This window comes from Cyprinodon tularosa, unplaced genomic scaffold, assembly GCF_016077235.1.
Source record: "Cyprinodon tularosa strain WSP-4 unplaced genomic scaffold, ASM1607723v1 ctg524, whole genome shotgun sequence".
Lineage (NCBI taxonomy): Eukaryota > Metazoa > Chordata > Actinopteri > Cyprinodontiformes > Cyprinodontidae > Cyprinodon > Cyprinodon tularosa.
This window is the reverse complement of record NW_024039257.1, coordinates 243683-261286: the sequence shown is the minus strand read 5'-3', so window position 1 is coordinate 261286 and position 17604 is coordinate 243683. Positions and strand designations below refer to the sequence as shown.

Here is a 17604-nt window from a genome sequence, read left to right as displayed (position 1 = left end):
CATGAGTTTTCCTTTGATCCTGTTTAACACACCAAAAACTTCCCTTTTCTTGTGTTTTTTTTTTTTTTTTTTTTAGGTTTTTACGACACTTGTGGCTCATTTTTTTGATAGTTGGATGACAGGAAAGGGAGTACTAAAGAGAGGGAAAGTTGTGCGGCAAAGGACCAGAGGTCTGATTGAAACTTGGGTCGCCCACATAAAGAACTAAGGCCTCTCTTTTGTCTTTAGTAAAAATACCTCCGGACTTTCTGAGTTGGATGCGGAGATTGTCAATAGTCACTGCTGCCACCCTCTGGTTTAGTCGGGGACTGCTTGTTCCACCAAATATCCCTTTCTCACAGTGTTAGAGAACAATTTTTAAAAACTCCTGGATCCACATTTTGATCCGGATTATCACCAAACTTTAATGGATTGAGGGACAGCTCTGGTAACATTTGTATTAAAATTCATCCATAACTCTTCAAGTCATCCACAGGCAGACAGACAGATACACAAAAACTCTCCAAAAAAACAGAACCCCCTTGGCGGAGGTAAAAATGTCAGTAATAATCATGCTTTGGTAGCAGGGTATTATGGTGGGCAAAGATAAGGAGCTTTCATAAATGGATGTTCTAATCTCAGAATTACTCCTTTATTTTACCAGATGAGCTAAAAAGGGTACAGGCAGTCTTGTTCAAACCTTTTAGTACGTAACAAACTAAGAATCGCAATTGTAGCTAGTGAGAAAATTAACAATTGGAAGACTAAGGCTAAAAAATAAAAATAAAAATAAAAACTAGCAGCATCACTAGATCCCAGTAGGCGAACAGAGGGCTAATTTACACATTTAACCAGTATGTCTCAAACATTATGTTGTTTTCTGTTTGTTTTTTCCTTCCCATCTCAAAATTTCCCTCAGCTCAACCCTGCCAGTGGAATATTCCATTAAGCTGGTAAAGATTCTCAGTCATCCAGCTCATAGTCATTCCAAAAAAGTAAAAAAAAAAATCCACTGGACTTTGTTTTTAAAGTTTGAAGACGTTTCGCTTTCCATTCAGGAAGCTTTTTCAATTCAAAATGTTAGAAATAGCGTTGAGTTCCAGGCTTTATGCAGAAGCCCAACAAAGCCTTGTTTTTGTTCCATAAACAATTCCCTTTAACGACCCCCTTTCAGAGCCATAGACAGTAGGGATGGGACGATTTATGAAAGCTGTCAGAATCGTTCGGTTCGACTGTCTCGGTTCGGTTCGCGTGTGTTTCGTTCGGTTCATGCGCTGCTCCTTTTTCTCATAGAGGAAGCGTTTACACTCCAGAGCAGAAGGTGGCGGTACTGCGACCAAAGCCAACCACCAGTAGTAAACAAGAAGAAGAAGGAGCGAAGCAGCTTAGCCGGGTGTAGCAGAAAAAAATCAGTTGTTGTGGAGAATTGTGTCAGAATGGCGAGTGGGAAAGAACAGGAGTTGGAAGACGCGCCAGCAGCACTTTATAGGTCTGCTGTATAGGAGCGCTTTGCATTTAGAGTGACCTACGATGACGGCGGAAAGAAAGCTGTGGATAAAAGTGCCACAGTGTGCGAGCATTGTGCAACACGTTTTGTTTATGCTAACAGCAACATGACCAACATGTCATGCTAATCCCGAAATCCCACATACTCCGTCAGCGCTCCGCCCCGCTGCGCTCCAGACCAGCTGCTCAAAGCAAAGCCTACAGCCCCCACTGTGGCTCCCGTCCGCTCCGCTCTGAGTTCCTTGGAGATGGTAGAGAGCATGTAACCTGACAACAGTTGAAATTGTTGTCAGGTTAGAGGGCATGCGCCAGATGATTAAATTCAAAGCAGCAAAACATACGGAAATGATCCAGGGTTTCCGCGGATCATTTAAAATAATTACAATCCATTATTTTGGGGGGGATTTTTTCATTAATTTCATAATTTTTTAGGGAATTTCGGTGTAACAATCAACATGTATCGAATCGAACCGAAAACCGTGACCAGAAACCGTGAATTGAACCGAACCGTGGATTTTGTGAACCGTTCCACCCCTAATAGACAGTTATGGATTATTGTAGGCTAACAAAACAAAAAGCCAAACACTCCATTCCAAAGGGGTGGACCCGTTCGTCCATTTCTATTTGCATGTTTTCTAAACAAAAACAACGCTATTTCTGACATTTCAATTAGGGATGCACGATATAATCGGCCCCCTATCGGTATCGGCCTTAAAACTGAATATCGGACATCGGCCACCCCACCGATATTTATCCCGATATTTGATCAGCTTCTGAGTTTCTAAAGTTTAAAAAAAATATAAAATAAAATACTACTTCTTCTTCCTCAAAAACTTCCTTTTTTACAGACTTAAAAACTTCTAAAGATGAGGGAAAAAATATTGATACATTAAAATATCCCAATATCTTCATATGCTGATATATTGCCATTTAAAAACACCATATCAATCTCTTTTACTAATGAAATATTGCTATATGTCATCGTTATGCTACGAAATCCCCCGAAAATTCACGAAATTTTGCCATATTTATATGTTGATATATTGAAGCGGTATCGATCTATTTTACTAACAAAATCTCACAAGAATAAATAAATATCATGAGAGTTTGTAACAGAAAAATTAAATTTCACGAGAATTTGAAAGTAAAATAGATCGATACCGCGTTTTTAAAAATCTATTTGATATCAGCATATGAAAATATATTTGAGTATATTATTTTTCAAAGTGTCAGAAATGGATAACAAAACTGCTATTTTCAATGACTACTTATTTTTGTCCAGCTTTAACATCGGTATCGATATCGGTTATCGACTACATGAGTTTTAAAATATCGGCATATCGGATATCGGCCAAAATCCCAATATCGTGCATCCCTAATTTCAATTTGACAAAGCTTTCCGGATGGGAGGCAAAATGTCTTCAAACTTGGAAACAAAATCCAGTGGATTATTTTTAACCTTTTTTTGGAATATTCCATTAACACCAATGAAAGGTTTTTCATGATCTAATGCATTTTTTTTTTTCTATTGAAACACATCTTATCGTAATATTTTGTATGCTTTATTACACAGGTATAATTAACTAAGGTATAGAGAATCTTAATAAAGTAATTACGATCTTAAAAATAATTGTTTTTTTACAATTTTTTTCATTTAACTGTAAAACTTTCAGCTACTTTTACGTTTACATACATTTTTAACACAGAAATGTGGCTTACTCTAATCAGATGTGTTTAACAACTGCTAAAAGGTTTAAAGTATTAATATAATCAGAACTAATAAATTAATTTGCCTTATGTGAATTAACCCCAAAAGCTCGGCAGGCACAAGGCCCAACTGACACCTGCTCATGTTTATCTTTTTATAAAAATGGCCAACACACAGTCACATGGTGTTTCATCCACACGCCTTTAAAATTGGGCTTTAACATTCTTAAAACATGTTTCTTTTTGTTTTATAGCAGAGTAAATAAATAAAATAAGATATAAAATTCCACCTAACATGCGTGACTAATGCAACAGGTATTCGTTTTTAGCCCCGCCCCCTAATGGCCGCCATCATTGGAAACTAGAGGCTCAGACCTTTCCAAGGAGGGGTCAGAGGTCATTGTTCGACCATTTCAGGTGATCTAACAGGCATGTGTTACATAAGCTTTCTCTGTTGTTCTTATTTTCTATTCAGTTTGGTGATATTATTGGTAAATTTCAATGAATCAACGACTAAATCTTAGGAACAAAGACTTTACTGTATGCAAAAGGTCTCCAATAATGGAAATCAGCATATTTGTCTGAGCAGATTCCCTTTGATGAGTGGAAAAAAATGCATTTTTGCAATTTTAGCATTGTGCCAAAATCACATTTCCGCGTCGCACACTGCCCACTATAACCTTTGTGGTTCAACTTATTCAGTCTAAATTTGCTTGAGTCATAGTCAAGATATGGATCTATAAAGTCTGAGGGTTCATCCAGAGTTTCAAATGGGCTTTCATGGTGTTTATTTTGGAATAAAATTTGGCGAGGCTAAATATTTTTCATTTTTTATTTGTTTTATCACCCATAAATCAGACATGGTGACATTTAAAATAGTGGTTCCACTTGAAAAATATTCCTCAATGCCTTTCTGTCACACAAACAATTCTAATTTATAATTTGGGAGCTGGACTTGCTTTAATTCACATGTAATTTCTGGCGGAATTTGCCCCTAAGATCCTCGGGGCTTAAGGGTTAAATAAGGTATTATTTTCCCTTATTTACACTGGTCTAAAGTAGGCCAAACAAAATAAGGAGTAAAAGCTCTGCTTTTGAATCATAAAATCATCAGTGTCTAAAAAAATTCACTCCTCCGTCATTATTATAGAAAATGGTCGTTGTTTTTTTTTTTTCCATAGATGGACTGAACCTCTAGGATAAAACGCTCCTAGATTCATAAAATCTCCATAAAGATGGCAACTGCGCCGAAAAAAACCCAGATAATAATGAGCCGAGTTATAACGGTTACACTGAAATATAAGCAATCTCTGCTGAACATTAAAATGATATTTATAAAATACATATTTGTGAAAAAGGAATGGAAACAAACAGCACCAATGAAAGCCAGAGCGTTTATTTCAGCACCACAGCTCCATCCGTTTAAGCGGACTATCATTCACCTGTGACCGGCCGCTCTGCTGTAAATCACCGGTTAGTTTTAACCTTCAGTGCATCAGTGGAAGATTTGGTGATGAATAAATCTGCATCTGGATCAATCCAGAGCGTTTACACCGGGACAGTAGGTGTAGGCACCTGTCTGCAAATGGCGCTGGATGGAAAAATGTCAACAACTCACCGTCTTTGTTTGGATCATCCAGCAGAATGCAAAAAAATAAAAATCAAAAAATCAAACAGGAAAATAAGACATTAATTCTTCACCGCTGCTCGTCTTTCCCAGATATAAATAGGAGAAACGAAGAGTTTATTGAGGAGCGTCAGAAAAGCAGCGCCTTTAACAAAGCGTTCAGCACCAGGCGCGTCCGTCAATCTGTGCACTTTTCCCTCAGCGATGCCTGACAGGAGATGTACTGCCGGGATTGAGATGGTGGCGTGCGGGCTACCGACTGCTTGCACATTGGTTGAAGTGTGGAATTACATAACAATAACATCATAAAAAAAACATCATATATTAAAAAAAAACACAGCAAAATGAACGGAGATTATCATTACAAAAGAATCCAATAAGACAAAACTCAGGGCACATTTACCAAATGCCTCCCATCTTTTTTAAAAGGAAGGTTGAATTTTCTATTTAATAACACAAATCTGGTCGTGATGGAACCAATGCGAGCTGTGCAGGAAGCAGATCCCTCCAATCACGACTGTAAAAGCTTATATTCACGGCATGGCTCCATCATCTGTAACCAGGGGTCCCTGTGCAACATAACAAGCATTATTTTCCATTCAGCTTCACTGAGGAATGGAACGACATTAATAAAGCAAAAGTGAATCTGAATGTGTCAGACAGGAACAGAGAGGCTAAAGTGGATTTCTTTTTGTTTAGATAATGTAATCTGATTCTGTGCCTTACTGTTGTTGCTGTAGAGTAGTGCTTGATTTTTTTCTCTGCAAAGAAAATAGAATATAATTGAATAAACATTTACTCAGTAACATTTAGTTTAGCATCAGTGGATGATAATGAAAATAATCAGCACACAGAATGTTTGAAAGTAAAAAAAAAAGGGAGTTACTAAAATTGGTACTCATCAGTTGGTGGCCAAATTATTTTATAAATGCCTGATTCAATTCAATTCAGTTTATTTCTATAGCGCCAATTTACATCACATGTCATCTAAATGTACTTTCCAGTTCACCAGATCATCCAGTCAGATTGATTCAAAGTTTTCTATCTAAGGAAAACCAGCTGATTTCATCAACTCATTGACTGGAAGGCAATCAATAAGCATACATGTAGCGATAGTGGAGAGGAAAAACTCCCTTTTAACAGGAAGAAACCTCCAGCAGAACCAGGCTCAGTGTGAGCGGCCATCTGCTGAGGCCGACTGGGGTTCAAGGAGACAGAAGCAGAGATACAAAAGGTCATTGTAAAAGGCGGCCCCGTCCAGGCATGATGGGTATGCTCCTTCTGGCGTGGTAAGGTAACTCCTCCAGGATCCTGAGCAGGCCTCCCTGAGCTCCTTGATAATATGGTGTGTTACCTGGTGTATAGGGTGAAGCTAAAGATGGCATCCGTGAGATGATCTGTTGTAGGATTTCAGTGGTTTCGGTCCACCCTGCAGGAACTGCCTGCATACTCTTACCATATGACACTGGGTGCTATGATGCAACAGGATGAACCAATGACCGCTGCAGCAGCAAAGTGTTCCCAATGGAACTCAACTCATTTTAGCTGCTTGTCCAAAATGCTGCTGGATGGCTCCAAAAGGGAATTTGGAAGTGAACTTAATTGAATTCCATTGATTCATATAGGGTGCCAATTAAAAACAGGTATCTTCTAAAAAGACAGTACAATCAGCCTGGAAAAAGGTTTCTTGTATTTTGTCACTGACTCTTCAGCAATCTCCCTCAACTCGTGTTTCACAATAGTCTTAGTTTCCCCCCAATGTTTGCTTGGAAAAATAAGTATCAGTTGATTTTAGGATCTTCAAACCATTCTATGGAGCCCTTGATGGTATTTCGCCTTCCTGGCTTTTAGCTAGGAATATTTCATAGGGTGTAATACATCTTTATGCTTTGCAGGTGCAAGCATTGTAGCATTATCCTCCCACGGAAAACTTTTAAATGTAGACTCTCTGAAATGCTACAGTATTTCCTGCATTTTGAGGTTAAATGCAGCTAACTTTTTGTCTTTGTTACAGCAATATTTTTCTCCTGATTATGGGAAGTATGTGTGCTGGACAAGTTGTGGAAATTTCATAAGGAAGACATGAGTTAATTTTTAGGTACAACATTATGTTTCATAGGTTCATTCAAACAATCAGAAAGTGTATTGCTGCGTTCTCATCACACGGGCTTTGAACATGAAAAAAAGTGTCTGCTGCTTAATTTTTTTATGCTTGTCCACATTAAAGTCAAGCGTGCCTGCAGAGCCTCTTTGATGCTCCTGAATCACGTCAGGTAAGGTGTGTCCAGATTCGTCTGAAGCTTCTGCTGCTCCTGTGTTCAATGGCAGAGAGCAGCTTTGCTATATTTGCTGTGATCTATGGGTAAAATGTTTAATATGTTTTTAAGAGAGAAAGTCCACCTAGAAACATGGTCTGTGCAGTCAGTTAATCCAGATTACCATCCTGCCTTCAAATACTATTTCAGTGCTGGAGCCGCTCAGACGCCCACGTACTGGCGGTGCGCTGTCACTGGGAATCCCCAGCAGCAGCTGCCTCAGGCCTGGTCGCCTCTTGGGGTTTTCCCCCTACTGTTGGTGGGGGCTGGAAGTAGATGTTAGCATTTTTCAGGTATGTAATTCAAACTTCAGGCATTAGGATAGCAAAAGCGAACATATTTTACAGGCAGGTTTTCAACATTTTAAGTTAATTTAGGCATTAATTGTTTCAGCTCACAGATCAGCTTCTATGATGGGCTGAGAATCTGTGTATCATTCGTTCTTTGGTTTTTTCGTTTCAAAACAAAAACGAAAAAACAAAACAAGCATGTGGTTTTTCTGTTTTTCCATTTTTAAAATCGAAAAAATGAAAAATCGAATTAATAGAAAATCAACAGCATTTGGGTTTTGTTTTGCCATCTAAATTAAAATTTAGATGAACAGTTTTAAAAACTTTGGTTTTCATTCTTTTCCTGCTTTGTGTGTCAACTTTCACGGTTGCTAAGCAACAGAGCATACGGCGGTAAAACCCGCAGAAGGGTAGACCTGTTCGAATTCACAGCCAAAACTCTTCCGGTCTCCTTATTTTCAAGGACTTCGAAGAATTGGAGGGCGCAGCCCAGGATTTCGAACAGAGCCATCGTTTCCATTTTGGTAGTGCTAACTGAAAAAGTTCTTCTTCTTGTGGATTATAATGGCGGTTGGCAAGAAATTGAAGGCGTACATTACCGCCACCTACTGGCAACTAAAAAAGTTATGCGTTGGGAGTTCAGGTCTTCATTTCCGGTCCGTTGAATTAGAAACAAAATAAAAGTTAGTCTTTGGTTTAACCATTGCAGTTAAAAAAAAATCCCAAAACATACCCTTTTTTCATTTTTGCAAATGCCGTATTTCTAATTTCATTTTAAAAACGGAAAAACAAAAAACCACATGCTTGTTTTGTTTTTTCGTTTTTGTTTTGAAACGAAAAAAACAAAGAAAGAACCATAAACGGATTGCTGATTATCAAAAATTCTATTTTTCCAACTCCAGCATCTGCTCTTGTGAAGCGTGTCATGCGGATTGGCAAATTTTGAACATTTGAGCAAAGTTTCCGAGAGAAAATTAGGGTGTGCCAAAGCCATACATCCCAAAAACAGGGAGTGCAGTTTCTAATATATTGTTTAAAGGGTGTACCATGTACGCCCTTACGCATTGCTAAAAGCCTGGCCCCATCCCAAATACCAACCCTCTACCCCATTGCCCCTTTTCTTTGTCTTTTCTTTCAGCTGATGAGATGCTCCCAGCTGTTTCTTGCTCATCTAACAACACTGAAGTGTGCAAAGCAGTTTAAATGTTGTTTTTTTCATTATTAATATCCTTATGTATGGACACGCATATGCATGGCTACGTGTCTTTCAGTTATTCTCTGATATATTGGCAGTCTTGCCAGGGCATGCCATATCCCACAAAAAAGGAGCGTTGGAGATGGTTAGCAGCCTCCCTAAAGTCCTGAGAAAAAGATGAATGGACTATTACTAATTAAGTACAAAAGACTAAAATAAAAAAGTATAATCTGCATCACTACAGATCAGCGTTTTGATAATAAGCATCTCTAAGCTTCTCTGAATACATCAGTCTATTTTATTCTTCCACATTCATACAGACTTTCCTACCCCCATCACTTTACAAAAGGACAGCCTTCTGGCCCCTCCCCCTTCACTAGCAACCCCCCCCACCCATCCCCAGTCCCACAGTTTTAAAGAGCAGGTGCGAAGCCAAACTGTCTGGTAATGATAAGCAGCAGCATGAAGAAACACTCTAAACCTAAAACTGTAGAACCAACCTATCTCCTTGCCTTCTTCTCTGGTTTATTCACTTATCAGTAGATATTATGATTAAAATACAAATAATTATTAACATAGTGTCCCCTGATATGTGGCAAAATAAAATTATTTGAAATGCACTCAAAAAAACTATAAATACATGAGCATTATTGAATACTAAAGGTTTAGGGAAAAGTAATATTTTTTATTTGATTTTTAGGCAAGTAACAAAGACTTTAAGATTTTTCAAACCACATAGATGTCTTATAAAAGACGGTAGCATATATACAGGAAATACCTTTTTTTTTTCTTCCCTCTCACAACATTACATAAAAAATTATAACAGAACAATGAAAAACACAGCAGGTCACACAGTATCCATCAACCATATTAGATAACTTTAAAAAATAAATAAACCTAATTAAGGTTCTCATTTAATTCCCTATGTGATTATGAAGTTCTAGTCTATGGGGTGAAGTCTGTACAAGAGGGCCTTCGAAATCTTTATTTGTTTATAGATGTTGGAGCTTGGCCTGTTTTCCAGTGTAGTCCTGTTTCTCTGACCGTGACTAACTGGATGTGCTCTCTTCATCCTCTGACATGGGAGCTGGCTCGGAGCTCGTCTGCCTGGCTGTGTGTTTCCTGGACGGGGCCGCCCAGTTCACAGTTGCATTTTGTATCTATGCTTCTTTTTCTATGTCTGCTTCTGTCTCCTTGAACCCCAGTGGGCCTCAGCAGATGGCCGCTCACACTGAGCCTGGTTCTGCTGGAGGTTTCTTCCTGTTCAAAGGGAGTTTTTCCTCTCCACTGTTGCTACAAGCATGCTTAGTGTGAGGGATTGCTGAAGAGTCAATGAGTCGATGCAATCAGCTGGTTTTCCTTAGAGAGAAAACTTTGTTCAGTCAATTTGACTGGATGATGATAAACCTAAATTAGGAAATGCACTCAATGTTGAATCGAGCGCCAGTGCATTAAAAATGGAGTTACATGACCAACCTTAACACGGCATTCTTGACAGATATCAACTGGTCTGAGAAGGTTTTAGTTCAACACGTGTAAAGAACGTTACCAAAATCAAGATGAGACAAAATTATATACGGATTAGGATTTCCATTTGCGGACGAGAGACTAGCAAGACTAGGTTTAACAATATTTCACAAATAGTGGTAACAGATTTCTAACACATTTTCCAAGGGAAAACAGAGTCAAAGGTTATCCTTTCACTGAGGATTTTGCCAGAGAAAGAAGAGTCCCAAGGATCTGCTGTCACTTTTTCTAGTGCAAAGATCAATATATGAGTTTTATCCTCTTTCAGCAGGAGACAACTTTCATACATCCGGCTTTTAATTGAATTCAGACATTAAATGTGTAGTTTTGAAACCTTGTTAGATGAGAGGAGATTTATAAATGAATATCATTACAATGATAAAGAAAAATCCTTAAAAGAAAATTACTTTTAAACTTCTATCAATCATTGTGTCATGATCTTGGCAGAGATGACTGGCTTAATTGCTCATTCCATTCACCTGTCTAACTCTGCCTGGTTGCTCATCACTCCTCATCTGATCCACCTGCTCCCACTTCTATTTAAACAGTTCAGTCCCAGCCATCAGTGCCAGATCATTGTTCTTGTTCTAGTGCTCGTTCTTGCTGCCCACTGGTGAGAGGGGTTTTTAGCATTCCATAGTGTTTCTATATTCCTGATCCTTACCTGTTCTGCGTCTCATCCAGTGAGCGTGCCTGTTCCTGTCTGATAGGGTTGCCTGAACTGGCTTCGAACTCCTGGATCCCTGAGCCTTCTTGTCCTGATCTGTTTCCCTGACCTGGTTTTGGACTATTGCATGTTTCCCAGGGCTACAGCATCTAGGACACTCTGGGTGGTTTCTGGGGCATCCTGTTGGCAGCCCACCGGCTGGATCCTACTTCGTTCTCTGGCAATGGACTGAACTGTTTAGAAGAGATACTGTATGTGAGACAGGGGAAGTGGGGCTGCAGAGCCAGGCTAACAATGAAGATAAGAAGGAATCCCCACAGACCACTGTTACCATCAATCCTGCTCTCCAGTGTCTGGTCATCGGAAAACAAAATGGATAATCTCCAACTCAAAACTCTCTTCAAAAAAGGATATAAGTAACTGCTGCTGCATCATTCTGACTAAATCTTTGCTTCATCCAGCAATACTGGACAGTGCTATTAACCTAGAGGGTCTAACGCTGTACCACGCCAAGAGAAACAAAGAACTCAGGGGTAAGACTCGAGGTGGCAGTGTTGGGAGCTGGAGAAATCCCACCTTTCTCCAGCAGAGTCCGCCGTGGATCCTCTGAGGGAGCCTCCTGCACAGCTGCAGCTCATCAGATCATCAGAGGATCCACTACTTAAGCTGTCTTCAGACCTTGCCTCAACGCTGCAGTGTTGTTCCAGTTGGTCAGCGCTTAAGCCTAGATCCTCAGAGTAATTTGATGACTTTTGAATCCAGCTTGGATTCTAACCCCTGTGTCTGTTTTCCAGGAAACCTGTGTCTCCTCTGTGAAAGCTCTGGAAGAGCTAACCTGCCGAGCCGACCCTCTGAGCCAAACCTGAAGATTCACAGAGAACCTCCAAGCAGCTCAGGACTAGAGCTGGGAAACCCAAAGCCAAGGTCTGTTCTAAGTAGACGTGAGACGCTGAAGCAGCTTCGGACTCTGCTGATGAACTCTTCTCCAGAACCAACTGTGACTCTCCCAAAGCTAACCTCAAGAACCCTCAAGGTACAATCAGTAAACTTCAGGAAATCAAACCTCTGTTGGCAACGCTAACTGAACTGTCTCTCACGCAGACTCCGGTGAACCAGAATCCAGGCCCCGAACCTGAACCAGAACTTTCAGTGTGCTTGTGCATAAATAAACTGTTAAACTTTCATCCTTGTGTCCGTCAGTGGTGTTCTGCATTCTTGGGTCGCTTTTCAGTGAACCCATCATGACAGGCAGGCTGTGTGTGCACATCAACAGCAGTTGGTATAAAAGTTTTAGATCAGTCCCTAGCTTCTGCAGACCGTTCTATCTGCCTAGAGAGTTCAGTAACATTAGCTTTACTGCTGTTTATGTCCCCTCAAGCACTATTAAAAAGAGGCCATGAAGACTCTATACCAGGCTATCTCTGAGCTCCAATCTGCACACAGAGGGTGTTTTCATCATTGCTGGGGATTTTAACCAGGCTAACTAGAACTGTGTTCCCTCATTTTTACCAACTTGTGGACTCTATACAACTTTAGACCTGGTTTACTCTAACATCAAAGATGCATTCAGAGCAGTTACCCGCCCCCACCTCGGGTCATTAGATCATCTCTTGGTCATGCTGTATACAGGCCCCAGCTGATCAGGGCTAAACCAACAGTTAAAGAGGTTCAAGTATGAGTGCTAAATGCCACAACCTCTACGACCCGATTTTCCGTTGGATCGGACGCAAAATCGGATTCAGTGTGTTCAGGGCTTAATTACATATCTAAAGTGTAAAATAATACATCAACTACATCCTTAAGTACCAGCTGAGTTGAAAAAGGGCCACTGGGGATGCAGAGCAGGAGCAAGAGGATGAGAGAGGAACAGGAAATTGAAGACATCTCTTCTGTCAATTATCATGGGCTATGTGAGATATTTAAGAAACAATTTATAAGAACACTAAGCTTTGGGGAAAAAAACCTGCGAGTATATCAGCAATGCAGTATTATGTGTTTTATTGAAACGTGGCTGTAGGATCATATCTCGGACTCCAGCGTCTCTCTGCCAGGCTTGCTGACAATACAAGCAGACAAGTGATTTAAAATAGACTGGAAAACCTAAGGAAGGTGGGTTGGCAGTGCTTGTAAACAACAGATGGTGTCATCCAGAACATATTACTATGAAGATTCATCACCGCAGTCCAGATATCGAACTGTTGGTATTGTCAGGAGTCCTGTTTTTGTTTGTGTTTCTGTGTTTGTCTCTCTTCATCCACCAGGAGGCGCCTGGTTCTGGTCCGCCTTCTCACACACCTGCTGATGGTTTCCTCGTTAAACGGAGTGCTCTTAAGCTGCTGACTGCCACTACTTCGATGCCAGAGTGTTTGCCAGTTTTGAGTACTCTAGCCAAGCTGAGTTTTGCTGAGTCAAGCTGAGCTTTTGTCAACCTGAGTTCAGTGTTGTGCCTGAACGCGTTCATTGAACGAAAGTTCATGAACTCGTTGATATTTTGGGCGAACGTGAACTGAACGGACTGTATTACTGCCTGATGAACGTTATTGTGAACTCGTTCATTCTGGTGTCTGTGAACGGCACGCTCTCTCAGTTCAACTTCGTTCAATTGGTTGCCAGATTTCTATAGAGCCCTCCAGGGGAAACCCCGGCTAAATCACACCGTAAACAGGCCTTAATATGTAGCGGGAAAAACACCCAATCTGGCAACACCAGCTACCAGTGTCGTAGCCTACAGCCGCGTGCGTCATCAAAACAAAATGCAGCGTGGAAGCCACAGCAGCATGGAGGCGACCGTGGAGGCGACAAAGCAGCAGTATGATCACTTAAAACAGTTTTATGACCAGGTGGTCGGTGAGGATGATGGCAACAATCTTACATTTCTCTGCAAACTTTGCCCGCCGGCTTTCAGTAAAAAAATCCACACTTCAGTAACCTTAAATTCCTACCTCAGCCTGGTCCCTCAGTTTGTGTTAGTAAAATGTTCTTGAGGGTTTTACTATTCATGTAAACCTGCCTGGTATAATTTTCCAGGATTCCAGTATTCCTTTTTAGTATGTACTGAAATGGAATTTCAAATTGAAAAAAATATTAAAATAAAAAAAACCATTTGCACCTTAAAGACTACTTTCCTATTTTTCTTTTAATAATTACTCATAAAAAAGACCATTCAAGCAGCACATTTTTCCTGATGTTTTTGAGAATATACTGTAGGGGTGAAAGCTGCAGCTGCTACTAGTGTGAAGTGAATGGACAGCAACAAAGCGTTAAAGCAACAATGGGGAAATGCTGTCCCCTCAATGCTAATGTAAACCCTGGTTGGATAAGGATTCAAAACTGGATATGAAGAAGAAATCTGACGCACAGTTTCAGTGTTACAACTGATCAATAATTGCAGTCTATGGTTCTACAGTAGGCTATGGTGTAATTGAGAAATATATGAAAAAAAAACAAAACTATGAACTAGTTCATTTTTTGGAACTGTGAACTTAGTTCAACATTTTGAATTATGAACTATGAACTGAACTAGTTCATTTTAAAGTGTGTGAACTGAACTTTGAACTAGCTCACGTAGAAAGAGAACTTTCCCAACACTGCCTGAGTTTAACTTTGTTTTTGCCTTTGCCTCTCGGCAGGAAGTCATCCTGCAAACTGGATCTCTCGGACCTCCCTTTCAATTCAATTTCAATTCAGTTTATTTATATAGCGCCAAATTCACAACACATGTCATCTCAAGGCACTTTACAGTTCAACCAGATCATAGAGTCAAATTGATACAAAGTTTTCTATCTAAGGAAAACCAGTTGATTGCATTGACTCATTGACTCAAATACAATCCCTCAATCTAAGCATGCTTGTAGCGACAGTGGAGAGGAAAAACTCCCTTTTAACAGGAAGAAACCTCCAGCAGAACCAGGCTCAGTGTGAGCGGCCATCTGCCAAGGCCGACTGGGGTTCAAGGAGACAGAAGCAGAGATACAAGCAGCTGTAAAAGGCGCCCCCCGCCTTTCTTCACTCCCTGGAAGGATCAACTGAGCTTCAAACTGAGCTGGGGTTCAAACAGGAGGTTTGGATCCACTTCCCCCAAGAGATCGTTTGAGCTTCGCACTGAGAAAGGGATATTCTCCACTATGACCCGTTCAAGTACCGCAGGAAGTCTGAGTGGCAGTCAGTTTCTCCATTCACCAACTTTCAACCGCATTCTGGGTAAACCCTGTTCCGCCTTCCACCGAATCAGACAAACACTGGAACTACAGCACACAGACAGGAGTCAAGGATACAACAACTTCTCTGGAAACGTGAGTCGGCAACTAAATCCTCTTCCCCAAGTTCACAAGTCAAATTCCCTACTGAGCCTGAACTAACTGCTGTGTCTTCCCCTCACTTTACAGTTCCGGTTGAGCAGTGTTCAGAGCAGCACTTCTCCCTCTGCTAAACTTCTTCAATAAAACCCGTTACACCTTTTCCCCTTGTCTCTCTGAATTGGTATCTCTTCATGTGGGTCCAGGCTTTAGATAAGATCATGACAGTTAGCTGGTTTTCGGCCATACTAACCGTTGACATCCTACCTCCTTCCGTTGCCAAAACTGCATCTAATTTAATCATTTAAGTTGTTGCTAAGCAGATGATGCTTCAGCCCCAGAGTCCTGAAGGCGGTGAACACCTCTGTGGGTTTCAACCAGTGGTGGCCTCTGCTCTCTGAAACAGGGGAGGCTCAATGGTGTTAATTAAATCCAAAAGTCACATATTGAGTTAACAAATATTGAAAAACATAAAGCACTTCACTACAACGGGTGAAAATAGCTGTTTTGAAGCGCTCTGAAATAATAAACTCCAGAAACCACAGCAAGAGTTCAGCATAAGATGACTGAATAATCACATTTCCTGCTCGACTCATGAGAAAAGCCTCCTCTCTGTCTCTCCACTGTAAGTCAAAAATCCTTAAATATACTTGCCAATCAGCGTTGAGCTTCATGACCTGCCCATGCTCCATAGACCCTCTGAGAGGTTTAGTCTCATTGGAAGTCATATATTTTCACGTGTTATCCAATTGGGACTGTTCTTGCTGCTTACCTCAGGAGACCGAGGCTCAAACCTCAACAGGTATTTCTCATAGAAACTGTCAGGCAGTGTGCTGCTACTTCAGAGGACTGCATCCCGTAGTAGGCTCAACGGGCAACATACTTATGAAATCAGGTGCATTTTAGCTCATATCTAATGTAGTTTAATGACTACGTTTAAGAAGTTTGAAAATGCATATTTTGCTAATAATTTTACAAAATATATAGGGTCTGTTCATCCTTTCTTCAAGGATAAATCGCCACTGGATTCTTCAGCACCTCTTCCACCTTAACCTGACCCAGGGGATGGTTCCAGTGATGTGGAAGACCTCTTGCCTTGTTCCAGTGCCAAAGGAGACTCAGCCAACAGTCCTCAGTGACTATTGACCTGTTGCCATGACATCCCACATCATGGAGGTCCTAGAAAGACTTTGTCTGTTGATTCAGTTCAGAAAACAAACATGCAGCTATCAGGAACCCCTGCAGTTTGCTTTTTGCCATGGAGTTGGAGTTGAAGATGTCATCATAACCCAGCTTCAACAAACCCACTGTCATTTAGATAATGCAGACAGCACTGTGAGGATCATGCTCTTTGATTTCTCCAGTGCATTTAACACAATTAAGCCCGACTTACTTTGTAAGAAACTTCAGAAGACTTAGGTGGAGGCATCAACAATCACCAGGGGTCCGTTTCACGAAACAGGTTTACCGAAAACTCTGTTGTCTAAACTCTGACTTTTCCAGTGTTATTATAATCCTGTAATATTTTCACAGTAAGAACATCTATGGAAAGCCTTTTTGATATGTACTAGTTTTACTGAAAATGTGTTCCTGATATCTGGAGAATTTTTTTTTCTTTGTCTAAATGACCATTTCAAACAGAATGGCATTCTTCACATCTAGAATAAACATTCCGGAAGTCTATAAAGTAATTTCAGATCTCCATATTCCTAATATTACTGGTCAGCAGTTGTATTATTTTAACTATGAATGTTTTTCAGATATCATAAATACATTTTCAGTCAAGCTAACAAATGTCAGAACAGTCAATTTGTCATGATTTTACTAAAGTTCTGACCCACATGCAGAAGACCAAACAGGGAGACCAGGAGAAAAGGTTTAACAGGTTTTATTGAAGAGATAATGCAGAGAGAAGTGTTGCTCTGAACACTGCTCAACCGGAACTGAAAAGTGAGGGGAAGACACAGCAATTAGTTCAGGCTCAGTGGGAAATTTGATTCGTGAACTTGGAGAAGAGGATCTGGTTGCTGACTCACGTTTCCAGAGAAGTTGTTGAATCCTTGACTCCAGTCTGTATGCTGTAGTTCCAGTGTTTGTCTGATTCGGTGGAGGGCGGAACAGGGTTTACCCAGAATGCAGTTGTTTGTAGGTGAACGGAGAAGCTGACTGCCACTCAGATTTCCTGCGGTACTTGAACGGGTCTTAGTGGAGATGAATCCCTTTCTCGGTGTGAAGCTCAAACGATCTCTTGGGAAAGTGGGTTCAAACCTCCTGTTTGAACCCCAGCTCAGCTTGAAGCTCAGTTGATCCTTCCAGGGAGAGAAGGTCAGAAAAATCCAGTTTGCAGGAGGACTTCCTTCCGAGAGGCAAAGACAAAAACAATGTTAAGACTCAGTTTGACAAGAACTCAGTTTGACTCAGCAAAACTCAGCTTGGCTAGAGTACCAAAAACTGGCAAACACTCTGGCGTCGAAGTAGTGGCAGTCAGCAGCTTAA

At 40.6% G+C, this 17604-nt stretch overlaps 1 protein-coding gene across 3 annotated transcripts in view; it reads right to left on the bottom strand.

The window, feature by feature from the left end:
- The window catches only part of epb41a (erythrocyte membrane protein band 4.1a), a 105775-nt gene extending 100746 nt beyond the window's left edge, over positions 1-5029 (bottom strand). For 2 of the 3 annotated variants that reach the window (XM_038304040.1, XM_038304041.1), the window contains exon 1: positions 4811-5029. The gene's annotated coding sequence lies outside the window, so the exon portion shown is untranslated. The remainder of the gene's footprint in view (positions 1-4810) is intronic. The other variant, XM_038304039.1, reaches the window with a different exon arrangement.
- Positions 5030-17604: the final 12575 nt, after the last annotated feature.